This window comes from Artibeus jamaicensis, unplaced genomic scaffold (genome assembly GCF_021234435.1).
Source record: "Artibeus jamaicensis isolate MK-2021 breed Jamaican fruit bat unplaced genomic scaffold, CSHL_Jam_final contig_497, whole genome shotgun sequence".
Taxonomy (NCBI): domain Eukaryota; kingdom Metazoa; phylum Chordata; class Mammalia; order Chiroptera; family Phyllostomidae; genus Artibeus; species Artibeus jamaicensis.
In genome coordinates this window covers 4,542,701-4,557,726 of record NW_026521863.1, presented here as the reverse complement: position 1 = coordinate 4,557,726, position 15,026 = coordinate 4,542,701, and the positions used below count along the sequence as shown (strand labels likewise).

Genomic DNA, 15,026 nt, shown 5'->3' with positions numbered 1-15,026 from the left:
GCAACATCAAAATGCTTGTTTTGTGGGTATAAAACAAATTAGCCAACAGGACAGACATTCCGAATTCACGCTCCCTGATCTCCGGGTCTAGGTGCAGGGTACACTCTCCTGTCCCTGCTCAGAGCCATTAATCTGAGCAACCTAGAGCCTCACATCCGAAACCCCTGGCCCACTACTGCCTCCGAGAGCCCCGGTGGTCCCGGATGCGTGGGTCCACTGTCCTTGTGCCTCCTCTGAGCCATGACTGTGGAGACCCGTGTCCCCCACATAGGAGTCTGGGGGTGCAGATAAAGCATCAAAGAAAATGGGATTATTTCTAACACATACTTTGGATCAGGACTAAGACCAGCAAACTTAAAAATTAGGTGAAAGCTGAAAACCAACCAAACATCCATCACCAGGTGAATGAATGAAATGAGACAGGTGGTTAAACCTCAACAATGGAAAACTGCTCTGTGAGATGAAGAAACCCACTTCCGACCCGTGGAACGGACACACGGACGGGCCTGGAAAACACTGTGCGGAATCAAAGCCAGACACAGAACGCTACACGCGGAGACAGTTCACTGAGATGCAGCTCTCGTGCAGGGCAAAACCAGGGAGACTGAAGGTGGAGGACTGATCGCCTGGGGCGGGAGATGCTGGGGAGGAGCCAGTGCAGGGGTGGGGTGGGGAGGGTACTTGCTGGGGCGATGGGAGGGCTCAAAACTGGACTTTGGTGACTGGTGCCCAACTGTACACACTTACCACAAGTCACTGAACTGTGTGCTTAAAATGTGTAAATTTTACCATATGCAAAGTATATCCCGATAAAGCTGTAAAAAAATTAGGCGAATGAATGGAAGAAAAAAGATCTTAAAGAACTGTTGAAATCCCAACAGTTGATAGGTTCGCTCTTTGAATATTAAGAGCCAGTCTAATTTTTTTCACGGACTTTGAAAAGGAATGTGGGCAAGAACGAACAGGAGAGAGATGTGAAATAGACAAAGGCGCAGGCAGCTCCGGTACTGTCTTCCGTCTGATGGTGGAAGTGCCAACAAGCCTGTTCTGTGTCCCCTTGGCTACGAGTCCAGCTGGTCTCCTAACCCTCAGCTTCCTCGTCGTATACACAATGACACTTTGGCACATTCTGTCAAATTTTAGTAAAACAAGACAATCCCCTCACTCTGTCATTTTTCCAGTTGGCTCACCCAAAAACGGTACCAATGGAGGGAGTGAGGTTAATTTCGCTCAGCATGCTTTGGCTTTGGTGTGTGCACAGGTGGGTCCCTGTGAGCATTCTTTAGTGGCTGCACTTACACACTGGGGCACAGACCTGCACACCAGGACAGAGGTTCCAGCACTTGCATTTCCCAACTTGGAGAAACGAGAAGTTTTACTTGCCTCCAGTCTTTTGATACTTTTCCAATTCCCCCAAAAGACGGCAGAGATCAAGACCGTCGGTCCACAGAAGAGAGCCCGATGTCTCTTTTACTTCTTAACAGCGATCAGTCTTGCTGGAACGATGGGGATAATTCCAAATGGCAGCAATTCCAGCTTTACATTTTGAGATCCTTCCCCATTTAAAAACAGATTTCCTGCAAACCGAGTAAGCAGATTTTCCAAATACCTGACTGACAGTGACCCTTGATCATTGTTAGAGTTTTTTTTCCTGAAGGGCAGTCTTCTCTGAATATAAAATCGATGCCCTTGGTGGAGAGCATGCAACAAACATTTGTGTTCATGTTTTGATTTTAAAGCCACTGACGTACAGAAAACACTCATACGCAGGGCAACGGTCTCTTTTGCCGCCGGAGACAAGGCCTGCTTCTCACACGAGGCCCCTTCGGCCTTGGATTTTATTGCCTTTCTATGTGGAGAGATGGATCTCTTTTCCACCCCCTCCCACCAAAAAAATCGTGGGGAAACCATCCACAGAGTCATTCTTCAGATGAGGTTGTAGTGCGATTTGGTTAAAAAATCATATACCTGGAGGCCTGGGAACAAGTTCATGACGAGCTTCACCAGCGATGAGCCTGCGAAGGTGCCAGGTCAGCCGCTGGAGCCTTTGGAGCCACTGGTGGCCCTGGGCCGCTGTCCTGCAGCCCTCAGGTCCTGCTGTGGAACAGCTGCCGGCAGTCAGTGGTGGGCCGCAGTCCCACCACGCGGAGGGCATGCGTGGATGCTGAGTTTGCTGGCCCGGACTCAGTGCCATGGGCCCTGGTGCAAAGTGAGATTGCAGGGCCCTCGGTCAGAAAACATGAAGGACTTCAAGATGGGGCACTCAGGGCCTCACCCCCAAGGGCAGGCCCTGTGTGATCATCCAGCTCGCAAGCCCATGATGCCGCCCCCACTCAGGGGAGCCTTGGTCTCCCTGATGGGCACTCGCCCACCCCATCCCACTCAGGGAGATGGGCAGTACATTCCAGAAAGCATACAGGTGTCTGGAAAATGGGTCCATTGTAATGAAATAGGTCGGTAGCTGGCCCCATTGCAGGCACCTGTGAGCTGTACTCAGTGCTGAGTACGTGGGTTTACCAAGCATTAGACCTTGTTCCTCGTGTCCGTTCCCTGACCTGTCCAGGTGCCCACTGTGAGACCCATCACCTGGCACTGGGAATGTCGGGACTGGAAGTCAAGTGCATGGCACTTCAATAGACAGAAACATCGTCTGGGAGGGAGACTCATCTCTGACAGGGGCACCATCTGGTCTGGCAGCTCCTCACCATGATGAGATTCAGGCTTCGTCCGCACTGCCAGCATCACGGGTGACCATCAGTCCCCGAGTGTCACCTCTCCTCGCCCTCTCCTCAGGGGAAGACTTCCACTCAGGTGACAGGCACTTCCTGAGGTACCGTGCTGGGCGGGCGCAGGTGCCCTGGGAGCCTCAAGGAGCTGCCACCGTGGCAAAGGCTGATGGGGAGACATAAGTAAGTGATAAAGTCGAAGGCTGAGGCCGTTCTCCTGGGAGGGAGAGGCACAGTGAGTCTTTAGAAGAAAAGGCGAGGTGCGGGCGCCTGGTGTCACCAGGGCGGGGCGGGGAGGTGCGGACAGCCTTCTCAGAGAAGGGCAGGCCTGTAGGGGCCCACGCCCAGCTCTGGCGGCTCCCTCTGTCCCATCTGCCGGACGGCCTCTCCCCTAACTCCCAGTGTTAACTTGCCCGGTGTTGTGTCCCCGCCTGTACCAGCCTGCTGCCTGCCCCCGAATGGCGAGGTGCCCCTTCCCCTGTCTTCTCGTGGTCCCCTCTTCATTCACAGCTAGGGTCACTGTTACAGAACGTCACCATTGTGTGGTAAGAATTACTTCCCCATGAACAAACGACATAAAGGATTCAGCACTGTACCAAGGCCACATAACATCAATAAATGTTATTTCCCTTCGTGTGTATGTCTGCCTTCCCACAGGCCTGAGTTCCTCAAGGAGCTGAAGTGTTTCTCCTCTAGTGTCCACAGTGTCCGGTATAGACTTGGCCATGACAGGTGACTAATAAATCTTCATAATATGAATGACCAGATTGGTCAGTAATATCCACCACCCTTGTCCAGAGAAACACTCAGCTCATGACGCATTAGTGATGTGCCCACGGTGCCCACGGAGTGCAGCTGCTACATGGCACCCCAGACCCAGCATCGCCACTAACAAAGCCAGACTTCGTAGGGACAGGTGGGATACTACTTCCCTTTCCATGAATCCAGCTAGTCATGTGATGACATCAAACCAGTATTTCACGTGGAAAAACGCAGCAACTTAACCTCTATCTGTCTCCTAGGAACAGGTGTGTCAGTCAGAGGTCATTGAAACTTCCAGATTCTTTCTACCACAAGTTTGCACCACACAACTGAAGTAGAATTCAAGAGATGTTGAGAAAAACAAAAACTGGGGACAAGGGGATGTCCTGTAACTGATCATATCATTCCTATCCCCTGGGTCTTTAGCAATGAAGTGGACCACTGTTTTCTCTGTGCTCCTACAACACAGAACCTCACACACTGAGCATCCGAAGAGGCTGCGTAGTGTACGGGTGTCACCCCAGGCACCGGAGCACAGCCTCCAGAGCCAAAGAGCCGGTTGGCCGAGTTAGGCTAAGTGACCCTGGGAACATTATTTAACCTCAGTTTCCTCATCTGTAAAAGGGATGTAATAATAGTTCTTACTTCACAGGCTTGTGAGGATTAGCTATTTCTAGAAACCAGCCTGTTACATAATAATCTTAAGTGTAGATATCATCGTCATCTCCATGATCATCATTGTCACCATCTCCATCACCATCTCCATCATCATCACCATCTTCATCATCATCTCCAACATCAGCATCACCATCTCCATTGTCATCATCATCATCTCCATCACCATCTCCAATGACTATGTCCTGGCTCTGGTTCCCTTTTTGTCCACTTACTTTCTTGTAGCCACCCACCTACTATCACATCGTTCCAGTTCTCCTAGACCATCCTAATTACCTAGAAAACTTAAAAAAAAAAACAAAAATGAGGAACCAGAGACTTGATCAGCTGGTGCAAGATGGGTGATTCCAATGGACAGCCAAGGTCAATAGCATGGGTGGGCCTCTGCCCCTGAGACCTGGCTCGAGTGAGTGCGATGCAGCTCCCGCTCGCTGCACCCACGTCCTCCCTTCACTCTCCACGGCGCATCCTTGACTCCGCACCCAGGACCCAAGTATGTGTGCCAGGTCACCCAGCCCTTCCAGTCTAATCCCTGTGACCTCGCTCTTACCTCCTCTGATTGACCTCCCTGCTCATCCCATGTCAGCCCTGGTCAGAAACAGAGAAGGGGAACAGCACTCCGAGAGCCTAAAATTGGACTCAGCCCAATAAACTACGTAGGTTTTTGACGATCGTTTTTCTCATGTTATACCTCAGATGTGGGGTTTGCCCTCCACGGCTGAGTCTGTACCCAACTAGCCATTTTACCATCTCTTACATGGGATATAATTTAGCAAACTTGGTCTAATCTGAATTAGAGAATAAACACCCCGTGGTCAGAAGCCCTTTTTCCACTCCCAGCGGGCCCCACCCCTCGAGGCTCATCACACGGATATTCCCACATGGATTTCGCTGGAACATGGCGGCGCATCTGTGCGCGGACCCCGCAGCACCTAACGATTTCGCAGCACCGTGTCCACTTCCCAGTGACGACTGTGAGTGCGGGGTCCAGTGCCACTTCACAACCACACTTAACGGGGTTTGAAAAAGAGTGTGGCACACACACGCACGCACGCAAGAGGCCGCCCTCCTTCTTTATTACTCTCTAGTGCATCACAGAAAACCAGGTTTGCTTGTGCCGAGAGGCACAGCCCACAGCCCGGGCGTTCTCCTGCCGCACCCTCTTGGAAGAAGAGCGGTTTGCTGGGGTGGGTGGACCTCCACCCCTCTCTCCCCCATGACAACGAGCTCCGCCCACGCTTCTTGTTTCACACAGGCGGTTTGTGGAGGTTATTCTTCAGTCCCCTGGGCAGTGAAGGGCTCCTTCAGGAGAGCTTGCTGGGGTTTGTGTGGGCAGACCTCACATGCTTATTTGGTTCAGATGGAAAAAGATAACCCCCTTATTTGGTTCAGATGGCAAGCCTTCCTGAGGGTTAGAGAACAAAGAACAGGCCCAGTCTGGGCTGATCTGGAGAAGGGCCTCTTCTATGGAGGGGAGGGAAGCCCCAAAAGGTGGGCGACCAGAGAGAGACCCAAGGTCAGTCAGTGACACCAGCAGAGGCAGACAGCAGAAGAAAAACCAGCGGAGGCAGACAGATTCTTGGGGTGCCGCGTGCCTTGCCCCGGGTCCAGGCCGGCCGTTTGGAGATGGTGGGACAGGCAGTGGAAGGGCCGGAGGACGAGTCTCTTCCTCCCACGGAGGGTCCCTTAGAGATCATCCGGCTCCGATTTGCTCTTGAAAATTCCCACAAAAATATTCCCGTCAGAGAGAACCCTGGCTGTGAAGGGCCTGCAGCCATGGCCCAAAGCTGCTCCGACCACCATGCACGGGAAGGCCTCTGTTCTGTCTTAAAATGTCGATTCTGTGTTACGTCACAGCACATGCGTGCCGCTGGAGTGGGCTGCCCCGTCCACCCCTCGGCTCGCACACCCACTGCCTCGGCACCCATAGGCCGGGGGGGAACGTGCCTCCGCCCTGGACGCCCTGACCAGGTCGGGAAACCGGGCACAGGACGTGCCCACACACTTCCCGGTGCACACACAGTCCAGACCAAGAGGCAGTCCCTGGTCCCAAGGCCAGGAAGCAGGTTGACGTGGCTGGGGACTGAACCCAGGCTTCGCGATGCCACTGCCCCCCCACCTACATGGCCTGGCACCAAGTATAGGAGGAGGAGGAGGCCAGGGGTCTCCACACTCTCCTCGATGTGAAGGTCTTTTCACAAGGACACACAGATTAGCTGCCAGGCCGCTAATCCTGTCCTGGCCCAGAGAGGCAGGCAGGGCTGTGTCCTGGGGTGTGACCGCTCTGAGGAGACAGCAGGTGAGGGCCCAGCACCCACGGGACACAGCCAGATCCCGTCCTTGCCCACAGAGCACCTTTCCAGAAAGGCGCGTCTTCCCTGGGGAGCGAGGAAAGCCAGAGGGGAGCTGTTCAAGGCCAGACTGTCTCGAAGACAGATCGCCGGCCGCCGTTCGAGAAGACAGAAAGGAGTGGGCAGCGGGGGAGGAGGTCCCCATTCGGCTAAAATTGAAACCGGTATGAATAATGAAAACAAGCAGGCCCATTTAAAATCTCTGTGCTCCGCTCTTCGTTTCCCCAACTTAAACTTTAACCCTATCATTCCTCTAGGAATGGAGGCCAGAGGAGGATTTCAGTGACGCCAGGACATTTTCACTACATCGTCTGGTCATACGGAACCTCCAAAATGTCCAGGTGATTGGGGGTTGAGATGCAGTTTCTGCACATTTGGAAGCTACGCAAAGTCCTTTTGCCCTAAAAGAATACACAGGGAAACTGGGAAGGAACGTATCAGACCAGAACACGCAATAATTTCAACGTTCTGAACACAGTGAAGTCACAGCCTGGGTCCCCAGCAGGTGCTCCCAGGTGCTCCTGGCCGCGAGACTTTGGGAAAGGTAGGTAACCAGGCTGTGCCTGAGTCTCAGGTCAGAGAGAAGATAATTCAAGGCTGACTGGGCTAGAGTGAGACAGGCCAGGCCAGCCTATGAAGTGATGAATAAGAAGCACTGATTAGCCTGAAAATGCATCAAGGACCACACTACAAAGCACACTGTCAGTGAGCCTTGGGGGAGAATACTACAGGAGTTTTTTTCTGTCTTCAGTATCGCAGAGAGTCAAAGAGGCCCAGTTCTGTGGTTCTACCTCCAGCAATGCTCAGAATTCCCTGGACGGATTCCTCCCTCTCCCCCCCGGCCCAGGCCAGCCCAGGGCCCAGGTCACACTCCACACCGACAGCAGGCAGACTGGGGTAGGCCTGCCTCCCAGACCAGTAATTCAGGTGGTCCCAGGAGTGGGTTCACCCACCCAGCTGCCCAGCCCCTTCCCCACCTGGCCACACTCAGTTCTCAGCACCTGGCCCTGGCTCCACCCTCCAGTGAGCCAAGCTCGGCTGTCCCAGCACCGCCCCCCCCCCCCCCGGCTCCCTGGACCTGGCCCAGGGCTGCCCGTCTCTAGAAAGCTTTTCTGAAACCCCAGGCCGGGCAGGGCGGCTGGCAGTGCCTGTCTCTATGCTCCCCTTCCCCAAAGTCTGTCCTCGTGCCCCTGCAGGTTTGTCTCACCCCCAGAACTGTCTGGCTCCCCTCTGTACTCCCGTGCACGGCTAACAGCAGCTGGTGCAGGATTCGGGAAGACAAGCTGTAAGGGGATTCCGCAGTTGGAATAACAGACCTGCCCCACTCATGTCTGCCTGCGTGTGGATCCTGGGGGGGAGAAGCCGGGCAGATGCCTTGGAGGGCCTCAGGCTGGGAGCTGGGCCTTGGCCCATCTGGTGCCTGTTGGCTGGTCCCGGGGGGCGCCTGGAAAGGGCCCTCTGGGATGAGGGAGAAGCAGCACTGGAGACAGAATGGGAGAGTGGGCACTAACAGGTAAATACACAACCAGTCAGACCTGCGTACGGAGCCCGGGCTCTCGGAGAAGGCCCGGGAAATCTGGGCGGAATGCAAGCCCAGCCCGGGCAGGCAAAGTCAGGGATGCTGTGTGTGTGTGGTGGGGGGCTCTCACCAGGCTTTCTTTAGGGTTGTGAATCCCTTCCACCGGAGGGACGGGCTGGTCCCGAGGGCCCAGGAGGGAAGGGTCTTGGTAAACCGAGTCCCGGAGGGTGGGCTGGGCTCGGTCAGACCGCGCACACCGGCCCAGCTCGCTCCCCACACCCTGGGCCACGAGGAGACTCTCCAAGCAGGTTCTGCCTGCAGATCTGGCACCAAGTCTTTGAATTCCTCTGGTTCCATATCTTCTCTCTGCTTATCTTAATTATTTTTCAACTCCTATCTCTTTATTAATTTAAATAAACAAATTGCACCTTTGGTTCAGACTTGTCCTTGCAAATCTGGTGAGTGCAGGTTAGTCCTGAGGGTGGGTCTGCTCGGACCAGGGAGGGAACTGACCAGGTGTCTGGGCGGATTTCTGGGGTCCGGTGGGGTTCCCCAAGGCGGTGGCCATCAGTAGCTGGGGGGTTCACCGCTCCAGGGGACGTTTGGCAATGTCTGCAGCACTTCTGGCTGTCACACCTGGGGCAGGGGAATTCTCCCGCACCTTAGAGAGCAGAGGCCCGGGGAACTGCCAGATGTCCTACGGTGCCAGGACAGCGCCACCAACCCAGAACTGTTTGACCCAAAACGTCAACAGTGCCAAGACTGAGAATTTGCCCTAAGAGAGAGTCAGCCTGGGGGGACCTGGCTGGGGAACATCAGTTTGGGCAAATCGGACTGTGACTGCTTGTGCCCTCCCTTTTTCTAGACTACGACACCCATTCAGTGCCAGGGGCTCCAGGCTGGAGCTCCCAAGGCAGGCCCTGGGGCCCGCAGACGATGGAAGAGGGTCTAGAAAGAGTGGCTGTTTAATGCAGGATGAGTGAGTGGGGTGCAGGGAGACTAACGGACAGCAGGGGCCCCGCATTGGGGCCAGACTACGGGGGTTATACGCATTTGCGGAAGGAAGCCCCTCTCTCCCTGTCCTGTCAGCGCCCCCCCCCCCCCGCTGTCAGCCCCCCGCCCTGGGAGCAAGAGAGAGGGAAGAGGAGGACTGAGCCAGAGTCACTTGCAGCTGCCCGGTGGCGCCCAGTGAGTGCATGTGGCCTGAGGGCGGCGGCCAGGGAGCAGCTGGTCCGGCAGGCTCTCCACCCTCTCGTCTCTTCCACCTGCTTCCCCCCCGTCTCATTTCGGAGCCGGTCTAAGGCGAGCACTGGCCGAGTCGTTTCAGATCGTACTCTGCCGTTACACTCGGTCACGGGTGTGTTGACAATCCACAGCAGGACAGGTCTCTGACTCCCGACCTGCAGCCTTGGGGACTACCGGGAGCCGCGCCGAGGTGCCCTTTGGAGGACTTCCCAGCACAGTCCGGTCGCTGGTTAAATGCTGCGGGTGTGAGGACAGCTCACGTTGAATTTGTGGGGCTGCCACTGCCCGGTCCCTCTGGCATGTCGTCCCAGGGCCCTGGCTTGGCCACCACACGGCCAGCAGGCTCAACTGCAGCAGAACAGCAGGGCTCCTCAGGCCCCCGGCCCTCCCGCTGTCCACACCGCCGCACTCTCTTCCAGTAACGCTGCTGCTGGTAGAGCCGGGGGAGGGGCAGCAAGGCGGGGAGCAGCGTGCTAGGTGGGTGTCGGGGGCTCCAGTGGGGCTGCTGTGGGATGGGAGGCTGGGGTGGTTCAGAGGGGGGCTCTGAGGGACGATGGTCTGGGTTCGAATCTCAGCTGTGACCGTGTGATGCTAGGTGAGTAACCTTCTCCAATCTTTCCCTTCTTTGTCTGTAAACGGAAAGGGGCCGTTGTTTTTACCTGCTCAGGGTGTCATGCGGGTGAGGGAGTTGGCAGGCGCAGACCCTGTGTAACAGGCTGGCTCGCGGAGATCCTCTGAAGGTGAGCTGTCCTCATTCTACGTATCCTCCAGGCTGGCCGGTCATCTCAGTCTGGTGGCTTTCACAGGTTACCTGTCATCCACCTGACGGTGGAATAACCCCCCACAGGAATCTTAATGTCCAGCTTCAAACTACCATGAAGCTCAAAAAGTGACTTCTCTTCTAGGACCCTACGCAGAAAAGCCCATGACACAGTTACTCGGTAGGAGTGAGGCGCGGAGGGGAGAGATCTGTGTCACCCAGAGTCATCCGGAGCAGCTCCGTGCCTCAGGGAGGAGCCGATCTCAACTGGGATCGCAGTCACCAAGAGGAAGCAGAACTTGCCAGACGGTTCCCCGGTCGCCAGGCCAGCCGAGGAGGGCAGGGCTCCAGATGAGCTTGGTTGCACTGCCCATGTAATTTCCATCCCGAAGGCAGAAGTGGGGCAGAACAACCCTACCCAGAGAAGCTTCTCGAAGGTTCTAACGTTCTTTGTGTTGTTGAGTCATTAGATTCAAGGGTTGAAAGCTCCTTGGCTTTGTGGGACTGGGGCTTGGACTGGCTCCTGGGAAGCCAGTGGGCCTGTCGTTCTGATGTGGGTGGGAGGTCCCCCTCCCATGCGTGGCACTCTGCGTTCATCTGGAGGGAACTGCAGTCCCCGGAAGGCAGGAGGGGTGATCTCCCTCAGCTGGGACTTCTCGGGAACAGAACAGCCAGCCTTCTGGACTCTTCCTCCGTGTCTCCTGGGCCAGAAATCCCCCTCCTTCCCTTAGTTCCCATCAACAAGTGTTCACTGACACTGGCCACGAGCTCGACCAATTTGGAAGAGAGAAGACAGTTTGAAGATGGACAGTGGTCCACTGCTGACCACTCCCTCCCTCTCTGCCCAGCACGATCTCTGTACCGAATTGTTCAATAACTAGGGAAGTATTGTACTCGGCAAAAAAATGCCTCTGCTGGAAACAGCATCCCCTGGTTTAAGGGGCTGTTTCTTCCCCTGCCTCCCTGCTAGTTCCTAGGGTTCTTTAGGGAGGAAATAGTTTCTTTCCTATTCACGTCTCTATTCATAGTATGCAGCGCCAGACACAGGATACTCAGTATCGTTTGTCTGGAAGGAATAAATGTGGGGGAACAGATGATGCCTGTGAATGAATGAATGAATGGTGACTGAGAGGTGGGGCCGAGGGCCCAAGGAAGGAGAGCAAACCAGATTAGGGTCACAAAACGAAACGGATACGAAGGAAATCGTTGTGGAGTAAGCGTGCTTCTTGAAAACTAGAGGAAGGTGGGTAAAGACAGACCGTTCCACGACCATGGATTAACGCTCACCAAAAACCGTTCCCGCTTTACCGCAGCTCCTCTTCCTCGGTCCTCCGTGAAGAAGAAAATGGAGGTCAGCCCGTCGCAGGACCGCTCTGTGCCGTACTGCAGCCTCTGAACCACACCTGCCTCGGCTCACAGTGTGTCCACAGCCCTTACGAATCACCAATGCCCCATCAACACGGTTCAACAATCACCGACTGAGGCTCCTCCCCACCCCCCAGCCCAGCTTCAGGGCTGCAAAGCCCACTTCCCGAGCTGCTCTGGACTCAGGTGCAGGCCACTGAGTCAGCGCAGCCCAGGCTCTGGGGATGGCAGTGGTGACCAAGCCGGGCTTGGTCACATATGTTTCTCCAAACATTCAGGTGTCAAGAACTACTTGGAGCCGTGAATGCAGCATCTTCCCATATCCATTAGACCTCCTTTCCAGAATACAGCAGGTCATGCAACATGCAGTAAGTTTGCCAAACGCTCACCTGAGCGCCCTGCAGTTGAATGGAGGGCAGTGGAGGTCTGATTACAAGGCTGTTGTGGGTGCAGGCGGGGCTCCCGCCTTCAAATTTCTGACTTGTTTAAAGTCTGGTTAAAGTGCAGCCTTTACTCCTTGGGCTTCCCCTCAAGAATACTTGGGCAGGGTTCTACCTCCTGCCCACACTGCTTTCCTTCCGCCCGTCTTGCTTGTTCCGATTAAGACACAATTCTGTCCCCGATCTACGTCCACTGGTTCTTCCCACCACGCACAGTACACCTGCTCTGTTTCCACACTGCACACGGATTTCTCCCTGCTTGGGACAAGAACCTCCGCCCAGGACCCATCTCTCAGCACCCACCGCTGTCGTCTGGGACGCCTATGCCTTCTTCCCCTGAACTGTCTCCCGTCCGTGCAACCTTCAGCATCGTCACCCTCAACACGTTTTTCTCGGACTAACTGCGTCCTGTTTTCTCGTCGCCCTCTTGCCTTGCCTCCTCTCTCAGTCTCTGTGCTCATCTGCGTGGTCCGTCAGCCCCGCTTGGGGGATTTGACCCTGAGACCTCGGACAGCAGCTTCTGTTGAATGACCTCTTCACGAAGTTCCCGGCACCCGCTTCCGAGCCTTGCAGACGGTGGGATCCCAGCACAAGGGTGACTGGCCCCAACTGACCGCAGCAGTGATTCCCTCAGCATCACCGCTATCCAGCCTTTCCTGGGACCCTGAACTTGGCTTTGCACCTGTAGTTCCACCGACCTTCTCCAGGCCAAGGCTGCTAATTATGGTTGTGACCTCTACTCAGGGCCCGATGATAGGACAGTTGTTTTATTTTTACTTTTGGCTGTGCTTCCAAATGGTTCCAAATGGTTCTACTTTTCCCGGAGCTCCATCCCATAAGGCTTTCTGTCTTATGGGATGCAGCTCCTACAGGCTCGGACGCCCCCCCTCCCGCACAGGCTCTGTGCACAGGCTCTGAAGAGCCCTGCAGGAGACCCTCGCCCTTGAGGACCAGAGGCTGCAGCAGACTCTTTGCAAACATCGAAAACCCACCGTCCAGCTGTTCAGGAACTAACACGCGCTCTTCAGAATGAGTCCCGCTTTTTCATGGCTCTTCTCTGCTCTGTGCCTGTTAACTAGTTGTCCCTCTCCCACCGCATTTAGTGCCGGTCAGTTCTGTGCCGTGCTGGTCAGACCCCATGCTCAGGTCACTTTCGTACCCGATACACTTAAGACCTCTTGCACTCCGATGAGTTTTGAAAGTCACATATAATAACGGTTGGATAAGCATCTTGGCAAGCAGAGCCTCCTGCAAACCACTCCTGCTTCCTGCTTCGCATGGAGGGTCACTCCGAGGTTGCCGGGCAATGCCTTTGGCTCCCGCAACAGGGAGGCACGGCGAGCGCCAAGCGACCATCCATCTTTACCCAGAATTAGAGATAATTTTAAAAATCAAGCGTGACATTGGTAGCGATAGATCTAATAAAGGCTCATTTGGTAATTCGGCAATGTTTGATAACGGACATCATGCTTTCAGGGGACACTTCCTGGGCTTGACCTCCCCCACCTGTGAACAGGCCCCTGAGCGCTGCGTCTCCCCAACGCGCCTGCCCTTCCACTCCGATCACAGTTCACTTTGCTTTTCACCAGGCGGGCGGTGCTTTCCCACCGTGTTCCCTACTTTTCCTGTACACCCGTTCCTTTCCCCGGTTGAGGGCATTCACAAGATTCTGTCGTGTTGACTCAGGACTCTCGATCGGCCCCTGTTGTCCTTAAGCACACTTAAGCACACACACGCCCCCTGCGCACGCTGACACACACACCTGCACACCTACAGGACACCTGTGCACACATACCCACGTACACACAACCTACACATGCTCGCTGGGTCCCTCATCTCACGATTCTTTTTTCCAACCGAGGAAGCCGGACTGACCATCACAGACGGGTTAACCCTCTCCCAGTTCTGAAAAGTCTGTGTACGTCCCAGTAAGGAGAGTGGACTTGGGGTGGGGGCGGGGAGACCCACACAAGGCAGGGACACTCAGCGCTCTGCTGGCTGGTACCACTCTCGCTCCTGTTTGTTGAACTTAAGATGTGACGCTAAGTAAGTGCGGACGGGAGCCCAGACCCCAGCCTTCCGACGTGAGACGCTGGGCGCACCTGAGCGGGCGCAGCGCCACGCGTCTCAGGGCTCATCCGCGAACCCTCGGGAAACTTTTTCCCAGGGTCTGGCCTCCTGCGCAGAAGTGAGCGCTCCTCCCCAGCGCCTTGGTCTGCCCACAGGGTACACATCACGTCTGGAGACCTGTTTACAGTTTCGTAAAAAAGCCCGGAAACCGAAGATGCACACAAACATCAAGCCGGTCCTTTTCTAATTCCTAGATACGATGCAGACATTCACAGGCCGAAAATTAAGCAAATAAAGAGGCCTTACGGATGCCCGTTTCCTTGACAACTCCCCTCCCCCAGCCCGGCTGTGAAAGGGAAAAACCAAAACGAAAGTGAGGAGGGGTAGCCCAGCCGCGTTGGCCGTCCGCCAGCCCCGGCCCGAACCACCGGCGCGACACGCGTCCACCGATTTAGGCCGGGGCTGCGTTTCGTGTAGTATTTTTGTGGTTGCCATAGAAACGCCAGAGAGGGAAGAACACGTTGCATGACACAAAAGAGACCGATAGGTAAGGGGCACCTTCTCCCAGCTGCACCTATGGCAGGAGAAAACGCTGGAGGCCCGGGGGTCGTCCGGGCGGGGGCGCGCGCAGCAGAGGCGCGGGCGGCGGTCGCGGCGGGGAAGGCGGGCTCGCCCAGCCGAGCACAAAGGAAGGGTCCTCCGGCGGCAGCGAGCCCCTCTGCCTCCCCGGCCGCCCGCCGCGCTCCCGCGGTCGCCTGCCTGGCGTCCTGCGCCGCCGCCGCCGGTACCCCCGCCGGGTCGGTACCTACCCCTTCCAGAGGGAAGTCCAGCCCCCGGGCGAGGGGCCGGGAGAGGGACGCGGACAGCGACCCGCCACGCCCCAGGGGAGGTCGCGGGGAGGGAGCCCGCGAGCCGCACGTACCTCGGTCCCGGCAGCCCGGACACATGGGCTGGGGAGCGGCCAGGGACTGAGGGCGAGCCGGCTGGGCGGCGGGCACGGCCACTAGTTTGTGGGAGCGGTAAGTCCCCCAGCGCTGGAAAGAAAAGGCGAGACTCCACCCAGGGGTGGGCCCTGCGCGGGGAAAAAAGTGGTCCTCGGCTGACGTCTCTCCC

The 15,026-nt window shown here is 55.9% G+C and overlaps 1 protein-coding gene across 2 annotated transcripts in view; it reads right to left on the bottom strand.

The window, feature by feature from the left end:
* AGPAT4 (1-acylglycerol-3-phosphate O-acyltransferase 4) overlaps positions 1–15,026 on the bottom strand; it is a 90,605-nt gene that overhangs the window by 75,092 nt on the left and 487 nt on the right. The gene's annotated exons all lie outside the window — the stretch shown is intronic.